This window comes from Lutjanus erythropterus, chromosome 16, assembly GCF_056507025.1.
Source record: "Lutjanus erythropterus isolate fLutEry1 chromosome 16, fLutEry1.hap2, whole genome shotgun sequence".
NCBI lineage: Eukaryota > Metazoa > Chordata > Actinopteri > Lutjaniformes > Lutjanidae > Lutjanus > Lutjanus erythropterus.
The window spans coordinates 20,891,639-20,913,445 of NC_139332.1; the positions used below are offsets into that span (position 1 = coordinate 20,891,639).

Sequence of the window (21,807 nt, forward strand, 5' to 3'; positions counted from 1 at the left end):
CCCTACATAGAAGGTAGAAAGCTAAGAATTCCCAGAGGGGGTTGTTGAAACCTTTTGTTAAGGATCATTTGTACCATAATAAATAAGGGTTCTATATAGAGCTTCCTGGGTGGGTTCTAGATAAAACCATCATAATATAAAAGGGTTCTCTGGATAGAACCATTGGAACATAAAAGGGTTATCGATGGGTTCTTGTTGGCACCTTTAGAAGATTGAAAAATTCTGGACAGAACCACCAGAGTGGGTTCTGGGTGAATTACTTCCACCATAGACAGGTTCTCTTTTAGAACCAGATGATCACAGATGATTCTAGGTACAACCCTTCATGTTGTGTTCAAGGTAGAGACCTCTGAAAGGGTCCCAAGTGGAACCTTCATAAAAGGTTCAACCAGGAACCCAAAAGGGTTCTTCTATGGTTACAAGTCTGCTTTATAGTTCTTATTACCTCCTTTATTTCTAATAGTGTGCAAGACTCACCTGAACATAACTGACTGTTCCCTGTTCTGATCTTTCCCTGTTAATTCCCTGTGCAACACACCTCTGCAGAGGCAGAAACAGCTGGGCAGGAGTGTCGTCTGTCTGTAGAGTTTGTGTGGTTTAAACTAGCCGTTGTAGCATTAAGTCTGAGTGTATTGTGTGTGTAACAGGGCAATGCAGAGTCATTAGCGGTGTTGCTTTCAGCATACAGCATGCTTAATGAGAGGGCACGGCCACGCTGTCTGAGTGATTAGTTACTGTGGAGGCTGAGGGCCAACACTGATTTCGTGTGTGTGTGTGCACGCGGCAGGGGGTTTATACATTAGTGTGTTTGGAGGGGGAAAAGAGGAGAAGGTCTATTAGTGTGTGAAAAACTGAGATAGACAGGCAGAGACACAAAGACGAGACTACTGGAGTCTACTAGATAGATAATCAGGGTTGGAAGGGTTATTTTAAAAATGCATTACGATACAATTACTATTTACCTAAAAATGTAGTCAGTAATCTAATCCAAGTATCACATGTAACTTTTGGACTACCTCAGTACCGAACATGGCAAAACTGTTTAGCCTAATCTCAAACGTCAGGTAATCTGCCACAAACTTGTTCTGAGGTCGTGTTTTTATCCACACAGCATCCTGGTCACCAGCATCGCCGCCTACAGCCCTAAAATATTTTAGTGATTGGTTGCTGTAGCTAATGTTAGCGGCTGGTCTTACCTGTAAATCTTTCTTTAAATTAGGTGTTGAGTTCTTGATCGATTGCGGTATTTTCACAGCTGAAGGTAGAACTGTCACTGTAATGTGATGTTGTTCCTCTTTTCTCATTTAAAGACAAAATGATGTTGAGATTTCCACCCAGTGAAAGCATTTTTTTAATGGAGGCCATGATAATATATTGACTGTAAGATTAGCTGGTTTCACTGAGGCCAGGTCACGACACATTGTAGTATGTTATTCTTTATTCTAAAATGTATTATAAAATTGTAATCCTAAAAATCCTCATTTTTACTAAATATATCTGTAATGTGATTATGCATTTTTTTCCTGTAAATGTGATGAAATACAGTCACCTTTTTTGTATCCTGATGAAGTAATCCATAACTCCCCAGTTCTGTAGATAGACACTCACTTTTCATGTGTATGACATAAAAAAAACTCCCTCTTACGTCATGTGAATTGCTACAAGCCAAATTTACTGGAAGTCAAAATCAATGAAATACCACTAAAACCTCACTCACAGTCACAGACCCACAGATCCGTATTCAAAAGCCAAACCCTAGCTTTGTTTTTTTTATGAGGCATTGTGCGGCTCAGAGGAGCCTAAAAATAACCTTCATAACATGGTTGAAAAGAAGCTAATCCCCCAGCCTCATTTGTTGCTCTGACTCAGGCTTTTAATTTACCGCTTTATGACCGGGTGTGTTTTTATGGCCACGAGTCGTCAGAAGGAAGGGGAAAGGTGATTGTGACGAGGATGGGAGTGGAACAAACCGACGAATAATGTACAGCGAGACATTGTGGAATTCCCCCATCCAGCATCTCTCCTGCTTCAGCACTGCAGCAGCAACCACTGCAGCCTGTTTTTATCAAACACGACACAGGAGGACTGAATAGGAAGGCGCTATTTACTGTGAGATACAAACAGGCTTCATCAGGCCATTCTTTATTGCTCCCGACAACTTCAGATGGAACAATTCTCTGAAGATTTATTCAAATCGTAGTGAGAATGCAGCAGCAACACACAAAGTAATGAGAGAAACACCTACAAATATCTAAGTCATTCTGCAGGCACCAATTCACAATCAGCTTATATTAATAACTTTTTGGGTCCAAGTGAATGATGATAATCTTCTGTATACCTTGAAATATAACTAACAGAGCCAAATAAGTTGATTTATCAATTAGCTGTTCATCAGAAAACAAACTGAAAGCTTTTTTAATTGATTTCAGGCATAATTCAGTGAGAAATGCAGAACATTTAGCTGGTTCCTGCTTCTCAAATATATTCTTTGAATGACAGTAAACTAAATATCTTTGGGACTTTTGACTAACTGTCAGATAAAGCTAACAATCTCAATAATTATGTGACCAATTTTACCAATAGGACTATGTAATATACTATATTTACATAATTTTTTATGGCCAAATTTATTAAATGAAGAAGCGATCGCTGAAGTAACCTGCAAATTAATCATTATAAAATACTAGAATGTAAACACCAACCTCCGAGCTAACAACCTACATGCTGAAAATGGCATGTTAGCAGCTGGTCGCTAACAGCACAGACGTGAACAAGCTAGCAGCTGTTACCTTTTCTTTTGCAGGGATTCAGCCAGTTCAATGACAGAGCTTGTCTCCCCACGTCCAAAACAAGTTCTCCCCGACACTAAATTAAAATGTTGACCTCATGAGGAGGAAAAGTAAGAGAAGCAACAAAGTTTTTACAGTTCGTCCTCTAACACTACTGTTTGCACCAAACTGTATGGAAATTTATCCAAGAGTTTTCAGGAGAGAGTTTTCAAGCCAAAAATATCAACCTCTGGGGATCATAAATGGCTGTGCAGAATTTCATAGCAATCAATCTAATAATTGTTGAGACTGAGCTTGATTTCAGTCTGCACCAAAGTGATGGTCCGTCAGACCGACACTGCCTTTAAGCCAGACACAAGGATCCAATTTTCTAATGAGACGCTCGTTCACTGCCAAAGACGTCTCATTGATGCGTTGAGATTTTTCAGATGATCCAAGTTTTTTTTCCAGCAACTATAAAGAATTAGGTCCTCCCTTCAGGATTAGGAAAATTGGCGAGAAGGTTATCATTAAATTGGAACATTTCACATCTGAATGCTGAGAATGTTGTGTCTGTTATGTCTGGCGAATCAGAATCAAGTGGGTCTGATTACATCGTGGATTTCCTGCTGTCACTTCCTAGTCTGTCTGAGAGATGCCATTGGCTTAATACCCCAAATTCCTCCTCCTCTTCTCCATTTCTTCCTCTAGCCTCAGCTCCATCCATCAAATCTTGCATTCCTCTGGATCTAGAGACACTCCTGAATGACTCATATCCAAACCTCCACCTAAAGCAGAGCCTTTCATAGAGTTCAACTGTTATCCCCTGACATCCTTTAAGGGAGGCTCCGTGTTCACATACAAAGGATGTTTGCAGTTGATAAGAGACAGAGAGTATCCCGGAGAGTTAAAGCTCTGCATTAGAAATCAGTCATCTATAGCGAGCTTCATCCTAAACTCCGTCAACTTGAAAGAACACGATGGAAAGCACTTTTCTTCACTTCACTACACAGGGTTCCACTTTTTACTCATCTCCCCTGTCCTTTCCCATTTTCCTCTTCTCTTCTTGTCTCCTTGCTCCTCTTTTTATCTTCACCCCTCCCTTCTGAGCCTCCATTTTCTCTAACTTTTTCTCTCCTCCCATCATTTCCTCTCCTTTTTTCCCTCCTCTCCTCGGTCCCTCAGTATTCGTAGAAAGCTCAGGGGCCTGGCTCCGGTTCACAACCTTTTTATGTCCCCGCTCAGTGCAGCTCAGCAGAGCACCCTGCTGTGGTGGGTCTTAAAAAGGTCCATACCTCTCTCTCTCTCTCTCCGGTACTCGGATCCTTTCCTTTACCCGGAGCTGGAAGGTAAACCACTTTCATCTTCCCCTCCCTCTTTTTCCTTCCCCTTGTCAAAACTCCCACTCCTGCTATACATGAAGAGGTGCAGCTTCCACAACACAACTTAAGCGTTTAAGCTTTGTAGGCATTTTTCAAACGTGCTGTATTCCCTGGGCCAAGCGTATACTCTTCACAACCTCACTGAGCTGTATAGAAAAAAGATTATACTAGTCATAAGTAAGCATTCGACGAAGTGTAAATGCGGCAGTCAATTTTCAGCAGTCAGCAGATGTATCTTTTGAATTACCAATTACTTGCCCCACACAAACTGGTTTTTTTTTTTATAAAGGCCTAATATTTCTATATAAATAACAACAAAGACTAAACTAATTGTACTTACTGTTGGACTGCTCCCTATAAAATGCCATTGCATGCCTTTGAATGTCTCATTTTGTGAATCTAAAACCCAAAAATATTAAGTTTAATATGGTAATAAACAAAGAAAAGTGTGACATCTCCATATTTGAGAGGCTTTAAGAGCATTTTTTAGGGGTGTCTCGATCCGATATTGATATCGGATAACAAGTATCGTATTTTATCGGACTGCATCTAAAATCTCCATTTTCCGCTCCAGCACCTCCATCCATAGGTGACTCTGGTTGCTGACTATTGTTCTCTGTTTGAGTAACATCACTTGATCAAGCCTTTTCTAACATTCCACACTACAAAATAAGTAATAAAAGTATGTATGATTCATGCTGATATCGTATCGTATCGATATCGGTATCGGCCAATACTCAAGGCTGCAATATCGGTATAGTATTGGAAGTGAAAAAGTTGTATCGGGACATCCCTAGCATTTTTACATGAAAAAATTATCAATATATTCTTTTCTATCACTTGCTCAGTCAGACAAGTGAATGACAACATGTGGTTAAACAGCAAGTATATCTCCAGCCTAACACAGATGAGTGACATGTGTCACATCAACAGTAAACTAGAACATGACTGAGACCTGTCTGTTATTTTAAGCTCATGGAAGAAAAAAAGCAAAATATCAGAGAGCAATTTATGCAGTTTATTTAAATTCCATTTTGAATGTCGGTCTGAAAAAGATAAAATAAAAATAAGAAGCAGTATGTAATGGTGCATGTCTGAGTCATGCTGTGGGCGATGAATTCCTTCATGGGAGTAGAATATTTGTTTCACAGTTTGAGCATGATGTTTTTTAGATAACTACGTTAAGGAAAGTGCATCCATACAAATGTGTGAACAACTCAGTAGCTCAAGAGAGGGAAAAAGACGGATTGGTATCGGTACTGGACATGAAAAATTGGCATCGAGCCATCCCTTGTATTTAAGCAAGCAAGTTTATTTATGAAGTACATTGTGTACTAAGGGGAAATTCAGCGTGCTTCACACAAATAAAGCAAAAAGGAACATCCATTTAACAACTGAAATTTAAGGCCGGGTATTGTTTGGAAATGTTATTAGTGCTGATACAGGAGCTTCAGTTCCCGTACCAAAATAATACTGTTTTGCATGCCTTCCTTTGAGGAACATAGTTGCTTCTCTTTATTTGTTTACATAAAAAGAGGACAAAGTTCCCAAAAGTCGAATGCTGTCTATGCACCAATATATGTCCACTAAGTCTGCATAAAAAATATGTGCAAATGAATCAAAAACTGTCAAAGAAAAAGTTCAAACAAATGGCTTTACTAATAAGTGAGTTACTAAAGTTTTATTGATCAGTTATAAGCAACTAAAATGGCAACTTTTGGGTTGCCAGGTTGTAAAAAAAAGCTTCTGCATGACTGAACCATCTGACCCAAAATCTAAATGCATTACTTGCTTATTTTCTATTCAATATTGAAGTTCGCTGCAAGCTACACATGGAGTTGAATTAAACAGTGACCTGCAAAAATGACGTTTATTGCCATTTATTGAGTGGCGCTATCCACAGTACTGAAAGGAGCGTTGGGGGATCTAACTAGCATTTAACTTTTTGTTTTGTTATACATGTTCACTTGGCCTATGTGTCCAGATGAGAAAAGGACAAGGATTATTAACTTGATATCATCTGAGTAGTGCTGGAACAACACTCCAATACTTACTTCTCCATGTGAGGAGATAGAATATTCACAGGTTGCATATAATTATTTAAACATTTGAAGATCAAATCATCACTGAGGCGTTTGGCCCCAGTCAGACAGAGCACCGTTTTCACAGTGAGAGGCGTCTTTTGATGGGAACAGTGCGATACAGACTTGCAGTCGCAGCAGAGAGACAGAGAGCAAGAGATCACTCTGACTGCCATGTAACTTACCATCAAAGGAAACATGGTGAAATGTCCTGAAACGAGCCACAATATAAGCTTGTACCTGTGTGCACGTGCAGATCTTTGGTTTGTTTCCATACTTACACCTCTGCTATTAAACGGCTATTTAAAACACAGTATGTTCAGCAGTTGTTCTACATGGTTGAAATCCTGTGATATTAAAGGTCATATTGGCCATTAGGGCAATCATTTAATGCTACATATTTCAGTACCAAAAGAGTATTGAGGTTTTTACGCACGGCTCTAACTATTCAAATAAAACTAAATTCTTGCAGACTGATCCTATAAATATATTTCTTCCAATAAATAAAACTGCACATTGCTGCCCTTCTTTGACGGGCAGCTCGGAGTCAAACTGTTAGCACAGTGAACGAGCCCAACCCTCTAACTTTTCATCAGGGAATCTAAGAAAAACATCAGGGACCGACTGTCCGGGAACTCAAAGGCCCCTAACTTACCTCAACAATCAGCTCTTTGTTCTCCCACTTGGCTCAAACATCTTTTCTCCAAATCTATTTACTCATTCATTCAGAACTCTCCCTCTGTCTGTCTGTGTCATTCTCTCTTCGTATCTCCCTTTTTTTTTTCTTTCCTTCCTTTACATTTTGACATTGCTATTGTCTGCTCCTGGATAGTGAAGCATATTTACCAGCAGCCAGCAGAGGCAAACAAGCAGCCTATTCAAAGAGCTCAGCAGTGACAAAGACAGAGAGAGGAAGGAGGAGGATGGAGTGGGGAAAACAGAGGGAGACGGAGAGTAAATTCCCTGGATGACTCGCGGATATCAGTAAGCAATCCTCTAATTTCACAGAAAACACAACATGAGCAAACAGTCCTAATGGTTATAATTGCATCCTTATCAAGCTTTCCTTCTATTCTCATGCTGCAAATTGTTGCATTTTCACAAACACACACACACAGTGTCTGTCTCTCATCCTCCCACACACACACACGCACCTCGCTATCTGGTGACATAATGCCCTATAGTCCATTAACAAATACTGTCCCTTCAATAAACAGTCATCTGCAATCAGGCTAAAGGCTTCTCCAGAGAAAAATTGATATAAGTCGCTGCTCATTTCCTCTGTACCAGCCAGATAATTGCTTCAAACTGTCATCCACTCAGAGCACAGACAGAAATCAGAACTGATCACTTCCTTTATTGCTAAAGCTGAAGTGAGGGCAAAGTCATAAGCTGAAGAGCTCACTGAACAGACAAAAATTAGGAGGAAGGTACTTTATCTTTCATTGTCCCATAGTCATTGGCAGATTTGCTTGTTCCTTACTGAAACAAAGTTCAATCGTTGTCGTTAGCCTCAGAAACTCTCTGATCTCATGTGATTCATGTAGTCCTCTTAATGAAACTGACACTAACAGCTGTGATAGCTTGTTACTGACCTTTGGCTTGCATGCACAGAAAATCAGAGGTCTCACGCCCTCACTGTAAAATGTGTAGTTTATTCTGTCCTGACCGTGACCTCTACACTTCTTACAGTCTGCTCATATGATCAGATATAAGGTTTAAAACAGGAGCAGTAGCACATCACATCACATTTAGAAACTGAGAGTGCAGAACTAAAAGTCAAGTCCAGAATGAAGGAAGCTATCACAGCTTATTGCACCAGCTACTTTTATCTATACCTTCTCTGTAATGGAGTATAAACAGATCCAAAATAGAGGAATGGTTTACAGACAAGAGTCAATGGTACAAAGTAGGTCTGTCACTTTCTCAGTCAAGCTGAGGCAATTCAAACTAACATGTTATTCGTTCAGTTTAACGTGAACACAACTCATTTAGCGTAATTCGTGAGTCTGAGCATGTGTGGCCAGTCAGGAGTGTCTCACACTTCAGTATAATCTCTATATTTTCTTGTGCGGTGTGTGCCTTTTAGCTTAGTTTATTGGTCAACGGGGTATGCAACAGGTCAATATGTATTTTTCCCATGTTCAAACAACAGTTCAAAATCTGAATAAAGAGTGCAAGCTAACAAAAAGATGTCTTTTGACTAAGCTGTGTGAACTTAATGCCCTGTTAGCGACAGAGCTAAAGAGCTTGCAAGAAGTTAGCAAGCTTGGGGAGTTTTTGCCTCATGAAACTCCTAACTGGATCAAATGATGTGCGATCCAGAGAGCAAAATTCCACAGGGAGAGTGAAATGCCCATGACTAAGAAAATAACTTGGGGAGCTTCTGTGACTAACACTATCATGTTCCCATCTGGCTAGCATGTTACTGGTTAACTCTAACTATCAAACTTGTTATCCAGCTAGGCCTGTGAGTTTTCCCTACGTCAAACCTCTTGAGCCCAATTTTTCCCCAAAGACGAGCAGATTAATTTTGCTGCTGCACTTTTTAGTGTGACCTTTAATGGTGAACCAATAAGTTAATTGACATAAAGACAACACTCTAATAAATTATCCATCATTTTAGCCTTTTATCAAGCAAAAAACAACAACTATTAGCTGGTCCCAGCATCTCAAATGTGAGGATTTGCTGCTGTTTTCTTTTTTTATATATCATTGTTACTTGAATATCTTTGGGTTTTGGCCATTTGTTATCTTGGAAAATCTCTGGAAAATGTTTGCCATTTTTCGCTTTTTTTAATAGAATGAAAAACTGGTTAATCAAAGAAAAAAACAGATGAATTATTTATGAAAAATAATGCAGTTGCTGCTTTATTCTTAATGGAATAAAGCTAAAATACATGATCAGTCTCATGCAATCATGTATTGATAACAGAGTGAGTTTGATTCCGGTCCCCTTGGCTTTTACGGTGCATCATCTCGTCCACTTCACACTCAGTTCTCTGGACTCTGTCCAATCAACCGACAAGAAGACCACACCACACTTAAAACCACTGTCTGACCCTGGAGAGCTCTATCTTTTATTTCATTTTCCCACATTTCTCGCTTTTCTTTTCTCACCTGTCTGTTCTTCACCCTCTCACAGCATTACTTCACTGACAAGTACAAATCACTTGGGAGAAACAGTTTGAAATGGCCGGCCATGTAATTTCAGCCTCGTACTATTGCATTTTATCAGAGCGCACACATAGCAGAGCATGGACCCACACCTTGTTTGTCTACGGCTTATATTAATACGCCGGTGCCCGTAGAGATAACGGGGGCATTTCCTATTATGAGCCTGCTTGGGAAAAGGGAAGAGGGAGGTAGGGGAGGGAGGCTTTAATTGTAAGCAGGACAGGCTGTCTTTGTGTGTGTGTGCGCGTACGTGTGCGTGTGTGTGTGTGTGTGTGTCTGACAGCCTCTGCTCAGGATTGATGCCAGTGGCAGCGATGCAGGTTTTCAGACAGAGAAAGAAAGAAAGTGGTGACAAATATAAAAAGAGGAATGGAAAGGAGACACATAAAGGGGAAATGTGAATTAGTGTGACAGAAGGTTAGAAAGGAGGAAGACTGGAATGCAAGACAAGATGAAGAGCAGGGACAGGCGGAGAAAGAAAGAAAAGGAGGTGGTAAGAGGGCGGCGAAGAAAAACAAGGTAGACTGGCGAGAGAATTAAATGATATAAAATCAAGCCAAAAAAATGAAGAAACGAGGGAAAAGGAAAGTGAGAATGGCAGAAACAGACAGATAGAGAGAGAAGGTGTAAAATGGTGTCAGCCAGCCTGAGGTCCTTGGTGATGGATGTAAGCCAGTCCACTGGCCGTCCCATCCTTCATGCGCACAGAGACAGAGCAAACAGCCACCCTGTAGAGCACAAAAACCTCACCACTATCACCTGATATGTGCACATGCCTCATCGCTGTTATGTCCAGTTTAGATGGAATATACTTGAAGGGACAGTTATGGTTATTGGAAGTGGAGGTGAATGAGTGACATTACCTACAGTAGATGGAGGTCAGTTTGCCCCCAGTATAGGGAAGCACACTGAGTACAACGTACTGCTGTGGACCAGCAGCAAAACATGTTAGCCACTTAACAAAGGTTCACCCAAAAAATCAATATCAGTTTAAGAGAACACTATATTTAAAATGTTTTCACTGGTTTACCTGTTGTCAGACAGTTATATAAGCCAAATATCACTCTCTCCAAGCCAATCAAAACCCTCTGATACTGATAATGATTATTTTAATCTGACCTTTTTTACTTTACTATTTGACCTGCTTCTTCTGACTGGCGGTAAATATATAATTGTGATTTTTTTGACTAATGTTGCCATTGCGATATGATTTGTGGGATATTACAAGGGTTGATAATTTAATGCATCTGTGCTATGCTCATTGTAATTGAAAAACATATTAATAAATATAATAAAGATCAAAAAAATCTGTAGAAGATGATGTGAAAGCGAGGACATTTCAGCAATATTTAACTCAAAACGGTATTTTGACACAAATTTCGCTTTTGAAAAATATCGCGCTTCCTGCGATTTAAAAATTGCAGTAGGTCATGGTGTGATTTCGGTAAAATTTCGAAATAATCCAAACTATCCCTTTAAACATAAACCCCGCACACACTTCACTGCATGCATGTCAAACAAATGCTAAATACACACACACACACACACAGACGTCAGAAAGCCCACCAACAATCATGCCTTTGTCTCCTCATCACGTCCCCAGTGACCCCCATGCACTGCAGTTATAAACTGCCTATGAACAGATATTCTATTTCTCTCCAAACACATGATGTCAAACACCTGACCGCAAAAACACATGTTGACCTCATTAACATTGACAGAACACTGCTGCACTGTATTATGAAAACAAAAATGTACCAGAAAAAAAAAGTATTACTTCTTACATATTTTCACTGATTCAGTTTGTGTTTTGTTTGTGGTTTTGCTGCTCTGTTTTTGCAGGCAAATGTGACCAGAGACAGAGATGCCGACATGGACGAAGCCTTGCTTGTAGACGCAGAAAGCCACACAGGTGAGTTCGACAGAAACACATAAAAACAGATATTATTCTCACAAAGATAAAATACAAATGCCCCGCACAGAATACAAATAAGGCTCAGTGTGTGCATAAGTGTGCATGCAGACCTCTGTGTGCACTGTATCCGTGTGTGTATTTAATGTGTGTGTGTGTATATGTGTGAACCCTCCCTGCAGTGCTTTAGCCAGCAGAGTGTGAGATGAGGATCCTCCCCTCGGGTAACATTATAGCATCCCACCCCTGCAGTGTGTGACTGTGTGCGAACGTCTGCTGCATCAGCAGCACTTTACACGGAGGAGAGGGGACAGTCTATACACATTCTGTTCACTCACCCATGTCTCCTGTCCATCACCTCACCTCACCTCACCCCTCTGCTGCTCTCTGCATTAATGCTGATCGTTTGTAAGCTCACAGCTTGTTCACACATGCCGCATGCACGGCACATTTCAGGCACCTAAAATGTGTTACAAGTCGTATATGTGGCATGCATCAAAAATAAAACCACACTTCCCATAAATTACACCGCTTCTGTAACAGACAGGGTGTTGTTACTTGTCCCCTCCCAGTCCTTGGCAACTCTCCATTTGACTTGAAGAGCAAGAGGCAACAATAGCAGCAGATAGCAGCCCATGATAGCAGCGAGCAGGCAGTTCTTTCAGGGAACTGGAATCACTTGAATAGAAATGAGAAAAAGCAGTGAGAGTCCATCATCTGCTAGTCTTGTGGAACTGAAAATGTTTGGGACACCAAAGGGAAGGAAATGGGAACACTGTTTTATGCTTTACGTAGAGGCAAACATTAAGAGTCTACTAATTGAAATCACTGAAATAATACGTCTAATTTCTCTGAGGGAGTTTTTACAATGTCATGTCTTTGCTTTGAGAGTCAAAACAAAAATTCCACTCACCTCTATTGTGTTGGGTTAGCGTCAGACATCTCAGAGACAGATCTCAGAAGCTTGCCTGGCTCTTAGCGTGCTTTAGAGATGCCGGTAAGATTTTGTTACCTTTGAAAATGCTAACTGTTTCCCCCTGTTTCCAGTGTTTACCCTCATCTAAGCTAATTGTCCCCTGGCTGTAGCTTCGTATTTACTGCACAGATGCAAGAGTGGCATCAATCTTCATCTCTATGTAATGGCAAGAAAGGTATTTCCCAAAAAACTACTCCTTTAAACATGGAAGTTCATCCTTAAGAACAATCGTAAGTAAAGAATTAACTTTTTATGTCAAGATTAGGGCTGACCAAAATACTTCAGAGTTTTTTGAAGAGAAGGAGTCGGTTGCACTGAAAAAGAGGCAAAACGCTGCCAAAAAAGAAAAGAGGAAGAAGAAAAGAAAATGGAGCAGGACAGATCCGGACAGAAAACTCTCCTTGCAAAAGAACATTTCTGCTCCACGTGCACAAAAGCTGTCCCACGATCACATGGCTGTGATGAGCGCGATCGTCAAGTCGACCCTTGAGACTTTGAAAGCAGGGACGGAACAGACAGTGACTGATGTCTCCCCTTCTGTCCTCGTCTCTCATTAGACTCATAATTACAATATTAGCAGAGTACATCAGTAAATAATGACCACGGGATTTAGGAAATTCTGATGGCTTGTGTTGTCCCCCCCCTCATCGAAGCTTTGAATATTCACTTGTAATTCTCACTGAAGTTTCAAAGCCTCATAAATGGCATTTGGGACAGTCAGAGTCAAGATCCATCGTCATGACGACTTTATCAACTCTGCTTGTTGTTGAAGACCGTGTGATGTAGTTAAAGGCTCTAAATAGAGCTTTCATCTCTTCCTATACAAGAAGACAATGACAGCAGACCAGAACACAAGTCATTTCAAATTCCTCAGCCCTGTCCCCTCTCAGTAGAAGTAGCTTCTAACATCAGGGGGTGAATGCATAACAACTTGTGTTACCCACAATTCCTGGGAAGAGGGACTATGATTTCCCATTAGAGCTTCCCCAAGGCAATCTGAGTTAATCGCATCCGCAGTGTTTACTCGGCTCGAACACGCCACACTCTCCCTCAACCCCTTGCTCTGTCTCTCTCTCTCTCTCTCTCTCTCTGCTGCTCGGTCACGCAGCAGCACAAAGCGGAGGTCTGAGCACAAACACTGAGCTGCAGAACCGTCGAACACAGGCTGAAACACCCTGTTATCCTTGAGAAAATTGCTAAGGGCCACCTTGAGTTGATAACAGTCTGCTGTATGTATGAAAGAAGTAAACAATCATGTAATACATGTGTAAGTGGAAACTGATGTGCAGGAAAAGTGTGTTTGAAGTTTGTGTGGGTGTGTCAGATTGGACAGACTGGATCTAAGTTATGCGTGCGTGTCCTTATGCATAACTTAGATACAGTCATTTCTGCATGCGAGTAACCTGTGGGTGCATATATCTGTTTGTCTGTTAGTATTTTGTGTGTTTTGGCTGGTAAATGTGGACATGATCGGGCAGGAATCCAACTACTGTATGTCAGGACAAACAAGTCTGGCTTCAACAATGTGTGACATGTTACTTGTAAAGACAGAAACACACACACACACACACACACACACACGCTGAGATTTTGCATTCCTGAGTTTGGTATGTTTACATAATGAGCTCAGCTGTTTCTTGCCTCAAAGGTGTTGCTATTACTGAAGCATGTGTGCACACTTTCACACATAAATACACACACATGCACGCATGGTTGGAAAAAGAGGTTTTTTTAAAGCATATCACATTCTTATGTACCACAATCCTCAGGGTTGGAGAGCAACGTACTACGAGTAACAGTGTTACGTATTTAAAATACAAAATATGAGTAACTGTATTTTGTTACAGATACAGTTTAAATTGGTGGTATTCTAAATACAGTTACTGTCTTTAAAACTAGATTCATTGAAAGGATTACTTGACTTGTTGTCTAAAATTAAAAAGTACTGGAAATTTGACTAATATAAACGAAGTTAAAGGCACTATCTAATTTAAGTAAGGACAGTGTTTGTTTGCATTTACAGTGTAGGACTGGACAATAACCATGCCTGACAGTCATCAAACACTGAGTCCTCCACCGTCGTAACATTGTGATTTAGAACTGATGAACATGTATTTTAAGAAGTGTCAGCAAGGGAGTGCAAAAATGAAGGATGGGTTTAATAATGGCACCTCGCACCTGATTTACTAAACGAAAAACCGCATAAAGTGCTGCCCAATTCACAATTATTATCCAACACACATAAAAAGGTATTTTAAAAAGTATATAAAGACAATATCAACAATGTTTCCTTATGGACATGACTGATACACAGACTTGTAACTCCAACAGGGGCATATGACTAACAATCTAAATCCTCTGTTTAGAATATCAGAGGAATTTTCGCTTCTGGAACCTGACTGTTGAGCTCTGTCATCATTTTTTTTTAGATCTGGGTACCAACAGGATGCAGGTATCCTTTGACAGGGGAGTCCTACTTCCAACAGTGACAATGCCAGACAGAGAATAGTAATGAAGGTAATATGATCTGACAACGCTCCCTGTGCTGGAATAAGATGAATTCATCAGAGTGATGAAGCTGTAAAAAGTTTATCTCCATTGCATATTCACCTACTGGATAATTAATCTTTCCAAAGGCTGAAACTCCACATTTTCCAGTAGAAGAGATGCATCATGGTTCAACGCTTCAATTGATCATTGATCAACTAGTGTTACATTTTAGCTCAGCTGAACATTAGGTAGTTTCCCTACCTTGAATAAGCTGCTAGGAGCATTTCCTGATCTTGCTGAGGTGTGAAAAAACACATTTGTCATCTATCATCTTCGGTGTTCTCTGGTTTCGCTGTGGGAATTTGCATTTCTGAGCTGAGCACAGCTCGAAACCATCTGAAGATCCATCAACTCTGTCATGTGTACTCTTTGAAGATTGTGTACTTGCACCCTCTCAGAAGAAGAAGAGGCACTTTGGGAGCTCTAATAACTACCACAAATTGGATTTCAAAAAGCATAACAAGTGCCCTTTACACTGTACAGAACAAATGAAAAATCAATCCAGCGAGGGTCAGTAGTGTTGAGGATACTGAGAGAAGCACCGGTAACCCAAGTGATGCACTGTAGATCAATATCCCCTTTTTATTATTAGAACTGCTGTCTGTTTTTGTATTCTTCTTTTCTGTCATACCCTCAAATTTCTTGCTAAATTTCTACTTCAATCTGACTGAATCCTTGTGTTTGTTTCACCTTTGTCACTCTGAGCCCACTAATATTTACAAGCAGAAGAGACGAGGCATTTGTAGCAACCGATTCTCAATTGGCTGGAGCGAATAAGTGCAAACATAATGATCATTCTTCCGCCAGCAGCGAGCTCCTCTTGCTTTCTAAAATGACAGACTTCATGTAGCAAAATTACAGATTAAAGATAAATGAGCATCACTCCAGGCATGCAGTCGCACCAAATGAAAGGACTGAATCAAAAAGATGCACAAATCCTGCTAATGATTATCAAACTCTTAAATCATACAGAAATATTTACAACAGACTTGTTGCATTGCAGCTCTGTGTGAAATGAAATTCACTATTTAAATGAGCTTTTATGCAACAGTGAGAAAGGAAACTTAAAGCCTGTAAATTCAGCCCATAAATGTAACACGTATATACGTTTTTCGTCACTACACAGAAACACAAATGGGTGTTTCGTTGACAGATTTCAGCTAAGACGTGCTGTATGAACCCACAGAGGCATCCCGCGACCACAGCATGTTGAGCGCTAATAACTGTGAGTGTGTTTCCTCTTTCTTAGTGAAAACCATACATGCAAGGTGAAACTCACATCTCCTTAAAGTTAAAAACAACACTTATAGCTCACATATAACTGCACAGTACAAAAACAAAGCAGAGGTCAAACTGGGACACGTTGTTTGGTTTTATGTCCATGAAAGATGATGTCACTTTGACGTCAAGGTGCTAAAGCATAAAACTAAGGAGTTGAAACTTTAACCAAAAGTTTAAGAACACTGTGGTAAACTTACTGGTAGAGTTACTGGTCTATCGCTTCCTCCATCTGTTAGTTTGTTTGTGTTATTGTGTGACTTTGGTGTTTTAAAAGTATAGTTTGGATTCACTGAAGTCAGACAAGAAAACAAACAACTTCAGCTACAGGTGGCCTTTATAACAATGGTTTCCTGTCAGGAAATGCTGTTTGATGGTAGGGTAAAACACTAAAAATATTCTAAATATAGTGTACACTTGATTGATTTTAGGGGGATGTTTTATAGGTGGCTAAAATACCTTTCTCTGAGCTTCCATGCTGGTACCCCTCTCTGCTTCTCCAAACTTGGGGCATGCTGGCTGGCATCTACTGTAGGTCCTTCCTTAACTATCCTTGTACAACCCCACTTTAAATAATCCAAACTAGCCCTTTAAACTACAGCTAACAGCATTAAGGACATATAAATTCAACTCTGTAAAAATCACCTCCTGGCTAACACAGGAAGAACTGCATCTAAAGGGAATATAATTAAATTCAGCTCCTCTATTTTGCTCCATTCCAGATCAATGAAAGAAAATACTCGCTCCAGCAACAGCACATAACCGTGTTTATATTAGAATCCTGCTCAATCCAAAGCATGCTTGACATTTAACAAAAATTTGTTGGTAGTCACAGCAACGCGCGCCTCCTCCAGACTCAATCCTCGGCCTAATCCCCTGAGGTGTGTGTCTCAGATGGACAGGGGTGTCAAACAGGGCGTGCAGGGTAATTGCAAAACCTGGGGTGCAGAGCCGAACACTCCGCTGTTTGCCTACCAATGACGGGGACGGGGTTCTTGCTTGTTAAAGCCTAAGTGAGTGTGAAATGTGTGTAGTGTGCTAAACGACATCTTGACAGCCTATGATGAAACTCTACTTTCATAGCAGTCGGACAGAGTGCGATTATACTTTCTCTTCTAAGCAGCAGGACCTCCAGGCCCAGTATAGCAGCATCACTGTGTTCCCTATCAGTCCAGACACATTAGGAGCAGTTTTAATGAGAGCAGAATTACAGGCAGCTGTTCAGCCTCGCCCCTCCTGAATAGAGAACAGTTCGGGTCATGCAAATGACTTTCTGCAAAATAATTTTACCGCAAGGTGCTGCGACTCAAAAGCCTACATCAAGGATTGCACAGGGCTTCCGGGGCTAAAAAACATGCATTCTATAATAGTTTTGCTCTGAAATATTCCCTGAAAGCAACTGACAAACATAAAGGAATAGTCTAGTAATTTCTGCTGATGTCTGTAGTGTTTTAGTCAAGACCACCTAAACCAAGATCAAGTCTAGATCATAGTGTATTAGACCAAGACAAGAGAGGTTCTCTGAGGGGGTTAAGACCAAGTTAAGACCAAGTGCTGTCTCTAGTTCTCTCAACCAAGTGAGAGAGTGGTACTGCAAGCATGTAGTGTTTATGCCATGTTGTGACACCAACAATGCACACCTTCATTAGCTACATAGAGTAGCTATATGTGCCCCAACAATTCGTCACCACATGCCCTGTCCCCTCAATGTCTCACAACATTAACACTGCATTAGCTACATCCTTCAATGTATGTTCATTAAGTAGTTTGAGTAAGGCAGACAATACACAGACATGTTTGTGATATGCCTGCAGTTGTGGTCTTGACCAGTCTTGAGATAACATACATACATGTTATGGTCCAGGCCGTTTGTTGGCCAGCAGCAGTGACCTTCTGGAGTCTCTGCTGGTTACTTGGCAAAAAAACACAAGTCGTTGTTTTTATGCTTTGGGTTTTGTTCAGATAAGACACAATGTGTTAATTAGAGCATGTTAAAGGTGCTGTTAGGCTAATCTTTTTAACCTTTGTCCCTCCATTTCTTGTCTTTATGCTCTGCTAAGCTAACTGGCTGCTGACTCCAACTTCCTGTTGAAAATTAGAGACAGAACAATCAAAAACACCTAAGTGAGATGAACCAAATCATGAGTAGACCTGCAACAATTAATCAGTTAAAAATGTTTCAGCTTCGATTCGATTTCAGCTTCTTAAATGTGAGAATTTTCCGGTTTCTTCAGTCTGGTAAACTGAATATCTTTGACTTGTGGATAAAACAAGACATTTGAACATTTGACGATATCATCTTGGCCTTTGAGAAATACTGATCAACCTATTTCACCATTTTCTGACATTTTGTGGACCAAAAAACTCATCGCTTAATAAAGAAAATGATAAATAGAATAATCAACAATGAAAATAATCAATAGTTGCAGGCTTCATCGTGAGTTTGGCTGTAATAAAACACAATAGAAACATATACTGTAAGCAGCGTTTTCAGATCTAGCTGCTCAGTGGCTAGACCCTCCTCTCCGAGCTGGATGGGAAAATGTTTGGACAGCTTGAGCGTGATCCTTCCAATTAAAGGCCGTGTGAACAAAAGGCTATCCATATCGACCCAAAACAAACTCTCCTCCTTGGACTTGTCGTTGCGGTTTGGAGAACGTCCTTGGCCCTTCTGGCTCTTCACTCCTCTCTCTTCTTACAAGCAACAGCTGCACGTACCCGGCCGACCTCGTCTCCGTCCAAATACCAACTTGAGCAGCAAGCTATGAATACTCTGAAGTTAAAATTGTCACAAAGCATTTGCCATGCTGCTGTCCTCTTCGATTTGCCACCACGCCGTCAGTCGCTGAGAGAGTGACAGAGATTTAGTCATACAGTGACATCCAGCTATGACCCTCTGACATATAAGCTGCACAAGCCTGCCAGCTACGGTCTCCTAAACACAACACAGTGATGTGAAGACAAAGAGGGGTGAGCTTTTTGGGACTTTTGGACGTTTGGATCATCTAATTTCCAAGCTGAACTTAAACACCTCACGGTGTTTCTTGTGTCTGTCATGTGATGTTTGAAAAAGGAACTCATCTAACAGCTCGGTTACAGATCAGGATTCACAACATGACTGCTGCCAGTTTCAACAGAGCAGTGGGTATTCATTCTCCACGCTCCCATTAAAAGATGTCAGGGAAGTACCGATTTCGTTAATGTTTAAGTGTGCGACATGAGGAAGTGCAGTGAAAGCTAAGGGAAACTGAAAAACAAAGTGCAAATTGTGTTTGCTGAAGTGAATGTCAACTTCTGTGAAAGCTGCAGGGTAGATGGCCTGCCAACAGCTCCTATTCAACAACATCAACACACGCTGCTGTTGGTGGCATTTGGCGCTATGTGCCTGAGTGTGTGTGTGTGTGTGTGAGCTGAGAGCGTGTTGAGGTGGGAAAGGGGAGAACTCAAGGAGAACTGACAGAGTGTGAAAAGAGGTGTTCATTCATTTGGCAGGTCAGCAGAGATGAAATTCTTATTTACAATTACAGTGGAAAGTGTGTGTGGCCGCGTGTGTGAATGTGTGTGTGCTTCGGCTTCACCGTGCATCACATATGTACACAGAGAATGTGTGTTTGTTCGTGTGTGCATGCATTTATGGAAGGACATGCCCCCGTGCTTGTCAGTGTCAATGAGGACAATGCTGTTTAAGCATGTCTGAGACTGTCCAGGGGGCTTAACAACACACACACACACACACACACACACACACACACACACACACACACACACACACGCAAAACCATCCATAGGGCTGGGGGATATATTCTCTTTTATTTTCATGTCTGTTCAGCAAGCCTTTGGTTGGTTTTCTTGTGATACTTAAGTTTTGTACGCTGGTCAAAATGCATACACATGATAAACAATAAATATATTAGAGCTACAACCATTAATCAACAATTAAATAAATCATCAATTGTATTAATCAATTAGTTGATCTGAGTCATTTTTGACCAAAATTGTTCAAATTCTCTGATTTCAGCTTCTCAAATGTGAATATTTTCTGGTTTATTTAGTCTTTAATTTAATTTATTTAGTCAGTAAAGTGAATGTCTTTGGGTTGTGAAACAGCATAAGACAATTAAGGACATCATCTTGGCCTTTGGGAAACGCTGATCAAATATTTTCTGACATTTTTTGTACCACACAACTAATCAGTTAATCAAGATTTATTGATAATGAAAATAATCATTAGTTTCAGCCCTAAAGTGTACAGTATAGATTTATTTATTATTCTAATTGACCCTTCTGAAGTCCTGCCCCTTTTTGCTCTGTATGCAAACTTTCTCCTTTTCCTGTAGAAGTGACAGATAGGGTCACATCTTCAGTTAGCTAAACGAGCACGTTTGGTTGAATGTACACCAACTCCACCTGATATGGCTGTTTGATGTTACGCTATTGACCGCTTGTGGGAATAGTAGGTATGACCATTTTACAACGTAAACCACATGTTATGGCATGTGAGTTATGTCACATTATGCAGTATAATTACAGTCTGGTAAGCCTGTAGCTGCCAGAACTCTCTGCATGGTAATACATGTCTTTTTCTTCATTGGCAGTCGACCTATTCTGTCATGTAAGTATGATTATGTATTGGCAAAATGCTAAATAACTAGCTAATGTTTGTGAAACACTTGCTAACTGTCTTGCTAATTATTGATGTAGATTAACTGCAGGTTAGCCAATGTTAACAGGAATGGAGAAGTTGACCAAGGTAATAAGTTCATGCAACTGTTATTGGAGCACAGAGTGAAAAGGGGCGGGACTTGAGAAGGGTCAAGAAAATACTATTAGATTCCACTATATTCCTGTGATTTTTTTTTTTTTTTAGTGATATGGATGTAAAATAGTTTATGTAGCATCACATATGTGCATGCAGTATGTACATGTGTATCCAGGGGGCCAACATCCATACACACATGTCCATACAGTATATGGTATGATCTCTGTGTGTGTGTGTGTGTGTGTGTGTGTGTGTGTGTGAGGGAGAGAGAGAGAGAGAGAGAGAGAGAGAGACAGTGAGCATGTCTTGAGCATGTGTGCGTGCCTGTGACTAAAACCCGTCTGTATCTGTCACCATGGGGGAAGTTGATTTGCATCTCACAAACAAGTACAGACGCATCTCACTTCAATGATGATCAAATAGTTTCCCATACATGTTGAAGAGTGCTAAATCATCACCAAATTCCTATGAATGCGACCAAAAAATGAGAAAATTAATGACATTGTAACCTCAGATATAAGTCCGGAGATGTAAGTGAATATTAAAGTTTATCACCAAGGATGCAGCTGAATTTGAAACATTAAATTGCCAGAAATATAACGAGTTTTCCCTCAGAAATGAACACAATGCAGCAGCTTAGGCAGACACCTAAATTAAAAGCCTATTTTAAACAAGACCAACTGAAAAACGCAGCGGATGCAGAAAAAAAAGAAGACAGACGCTACCGATATATTTAACTGTCACACTGACATTTATTAGCGGAGAGCAACATCAACAAGTCCCTGTTCCGGCTCGACCGTCACCGCTTCTCAAATTTGGCTTCAGTGCGGCGACCACCGAGGCTGCCGCAGTCACAACTACACTCTGTCAGTGAAGTTTCCCTATGCCTCCCTCTACACACACACACACACACACACACACACA

At 40.5% G+C, this 21,807-nt stretch overlaps 1 protein-coding gene across 2 annotated transcripts in view; it reads right to left on the reverse strand.

Annotated features, from left to right (window-relative positions):
* The window catches only part of pag1 (phosphoprotein membrane anchor with glycosphingolipid microdomains 1), a 69,597-nt gene that overhangs the window by 47,453 nt on the left and 337 nt on the right, over positions 1 to 21,807 (reverse strand). The gene's annotated exons all lie outside the window — the stretch shown is intronic.